Below are 3,715 nucleotides of genomic sequence, written 5' to 3'. Positions count from 1 at the left end.
CTGTCTTGGTTTTTGTAAATTTCTTCATATTGTGCTGTTTTTGAATGTTCTTACTTTTGCTACAATTTTAACTGATAGCTCTTAAGAATAAAACAATCTTGTTTGGCAGATATTTATTTTCAGGACTTGAAATTTATCATCCTATGCTTGCCTAGAATTTAAGATTTCTGTTCAAAGAGATCTGATGTTTGCCTTCTTAGTAAGTTGGCATTTCTCCTTTACAGCTTATTATATTGCTGTTTTCCATTGTAATTTTTTACATTCTGACTATGAGCTTCTCTGTTCATGCTTATTTGAGGCAACTAAATGCCTCTTTATTAGGAGATATTTTTCTTTCTCTAGGTTTGGGAATTATTTTTTATAATTTTGTTGAATGGTGAATCCATGTCTTTAGATTTTATATCATTTTCAAGGTATTTGACATTCTCTCTTGGATGTATATTAGAGTGTTTGGAAATTTCAGCCATTATCATATTTTTTATTTTTATTCTTTTTTAATTAAAATTTCCACCTGCTCCCCGTTTCCCATTTCCCTCCCCTCCTCCCAAATATTGCCCCCTCCCCCCACTCCCTTCCCCCTATCCCCACTCCTCTTCTCCTCCCCCCACACCATTCCCCCTCCCTCTCTATACTGAAGAGCAGTCCAAATTCCCTGCCCTGCGGGAAGACGAAGGTCTTCTATCTACGTCCAGGAAGGTGAGCTTCTAAACAGGCTAAGCTCCCACAAAGCCAGTTCATGTATTAGGATCGAAACCTAGTGCCATTGTCCTTGGCTTCTCATCAGCCTTCATTGTCCGCCATGCTCAGAGAGTCCAGTTTCAACCCATGCTTATTCAGTCCCAGACCAGCTGGCCTTGGTGGGCTCCCAATAAATCAGTTCCACTGTCACAGTGGGTGGGTGCATCCCTCGTGGTCCTGATTTCCTTGCTCATGTTCTTCTTCCTTCTCCTCCTCATTTGGACCTTAAGAGCTCAGACCGTTGCTCCAAATTGAGTCTCTGTCTCTACCTCGATCCCTTGCCAGATGAAGGTTCTAAGGTGATATGTAAGATATTCATCAGTATAGGATAGGGTCATTTCAGGTTCCCTCTCCTCAGTTGCCCAAGGTACCAGCTGGGGACATCTCCCTGGACACCTGCGAACCCCTCTAGAGTCAAGTCTCTTGCCAACCCTAAGATGGCTCCCTTAGTTAGGATATATACTTTGCTGCTCCCGTATCCACCCTTCCTATATCCCAACCATCCAAATCCCCCAAGCTCCACCCATCCTCCCCTTCTCACGTTTCTCATCCCATTTCCCCTTTGCCCCATGCCACCTCACCCACAAGTTCCCAGTTTTTGCCCTGCAATCTTGTCTACTTCCCCTATCCAGGCGGATGACTATACGATTTTCTTTGGGTTCACTTTCTTATTTAGCTTCTCTAGGATCACAAATTATATGCTCAATGTCCTTTATTTATGGCTAAAAACCGATTATGAGTGAGTACATCCCATGTTCCTCTTTTTGTGTCTGGGATACCTCACTCAGGATAGTGTTTTCTATTTCCATCCACTTGCACGCAAAATTCGAGAAGTCATTGTTTTTTACCGCTGAGTAGTACTCTAATATGTATATATTCCGCACTTTCTTGATCCATTCCTCCATTGAAGGGCATCTAGGTTGTTTCCAGGTTCTGGCTATTACAAACAATGCTGCTATGAACATAGTTGAACAGATACTTTTGTCATATGATAGGGCCTCTCTTGGGTATATTCCCAAGAGTGGTATTACTGGATCTTGGTGTAGGTTGATCCCAAATTTCCTGAGAAATCGCCACACTGATTTCCAAAGTGGTTGCACTAGTTTGCATTCCCACCAGCAACAGATGAGTGTGCCTCTTTCTCCACAACCTCTCCAGCAAAGGCTATCATTGATGTTTTTGATTTTAGCCATTCTGACAGGTGTAAGATGGTATCTCAAAGTTGTTTTAATTTGCATTTCCCTTATCGCTAAGGAGGTTGAGCATGACCTTAAGTGTCTTTTGGCCATTTGAATTTCTTCTGTTGAGAATTCTCTGTTCAGTTCAGTGCCCCAATTTTTTATTGGGTTAATTAGCATTTTAAAGTCTAGTTTCTTGAGTTCTTTATATATTTTGGAGATCAGACCTTTGTCTGTTGCAGGGTTGGTGAAGATCTTCTCCCAATCAGTGGGTTGCCTTTTTGTCTTAGTGACAGTGTCCTTTGCTTTACAGAAGCTACTCAGTTTCAGGAGGTCCCATTATCATATTCTTAAGCTTTGTTCTTTTGGGTAGGTATTCTTTCTTTTCCTTTGTCTTGTCTAATGATGATTCTTTTATTTATTGTTATATTTTAATTCATTGGTTAATATCTTTCTCACCAGGATTTTTGATTATTTTCTAAATTTCAAAATTTTTGTTTAATTTTTCCTCAACAGTTTTGATTTTTTCCAATTTTGTTAACTATCTACCATCCTTTTTTTTTAAATCATAGCCCTGAATTGACTTTTATCATTTAATCCACCGGTTTATTGGTGTCTTTCATGTGGTTACTGATTCCTTTTAAATGCTGAATTCTAATTATTTTCTGCCACTTCAGGTTTCTCATTATCACTTCTTTTCCAATAATGAAGAGTTCTGAGCTTGTTGAGGTATGATACTGGAGTGATTAAATATGTTTTTTGTTTCTTTGTTTGTTTTGCGTGTGTGTGTTAGGATAGGCACGTACTCCAGTTTTTTTGTTTTCCTTCTTTCCGTTTTGTTATTTTTTTTTATTAACTTCCTTTTACATTTTTCTTTTCTATTGCTTTTCTACGGGAGACATGACTGCACTGAACAGTATTGATATTGCCTTGAAACAGGAGACATTTGCCTTCTTCCTATCTCTCTGGTAACTTACAGAGATAGTGGCATTAACAGACCTGATTGGAAAAAAGCAGTAGTAATTTTTAAGAATTAATGATTTGTTCTTGTTTTTTTTGTTTTTTAAACTTTTAATGATGTAAACAAAAATATACCTAAAAGCGAAGCTTCTGGAAAAACCATTTGTTCTTCCCTGTCTTGTATCATTCCTCAAATTTGACCTTGGCTTCCCGCCTTGCCTTGCATTTCAGGGCTGGATCCCTAAAGACATCCTTGTTGACAACAGTTTTGTCCAGGGGGATGTCCACAGATTACCTTGTGGGCATCAGGTGGTTGTAGTTATAAACCTTCACAAAGGACTTGATCTTGGATCTTTTGGCGACTTTCTTCTTGCCCATGGCAGCCGTCACTTTTCGGGGATAGTGGTCAATTCCAGCCACCAGGGCATGGCTGTAAGGGCAGTCTGAGGTGCCATCATCAATGTTCTTCACGATGACGGCTTTGCGTCCGGAGTAGCGTTTAGCCAGGACGAGCACCACTTTCCCGGGTTTCATGAACTTGCACATTTCGACAGCTAGCAGCCAGTTCCCAGCAGAAAAGAATTAATGATTTTTATAGTTAATTGCTAAAGTGAGAAGGGAATTGTTGAAAAAATTAAAGAGGATTGAAGTGTGGATGATTGGAAAGTATATTGGTTATCAGCACCTTCTCTCATTAAGATAGAGTATATTACTTTTAAAGATTCTAACTCTTCTTCACCAAGTCACACAGAGACATGTTCTTATCTGCCCTTTGACCTGGAAGTTTTTAAAATGCAAATATCTCCTTAGACGTCTTTGCCAATATGTTTGCAAAGATT

At 39.4% G+C, this 3,715-nt stretch overlaps 1 pseudogene; it reads right to left on the bottom strand.

Moving 5' to 3' along the window:
• Window positions 1-3,011: 3,011 nt before the first annotated feature.
• LOC130868055 (60S ribosomal protein L27-like) lies at window positions 3,012-3,422 on the bottom strand (annotated as a pseudogene).
• Between the last annotated feature and the right edge of the window lie 293 nt (window positions 3,423-3,715).

The sequence above is a fragment of the Chionomys nivalis genome, chromosome X (genome assembly GCF_950005125.1).
Source record: "Chionomys nivalis chromosome X, mChiNiv1.1, whole genome shotgun sequence".
NCBI lineage: Eukaryota > Metazoa > Chordata > Mammalia > Rodentia > Cricetidae > Chionomys > Chionomys nivalis.
Note: the sequence above shows the minus strand (reverse complement) of the source record. Positions and strands in the feature narration are given on the sequence as shown.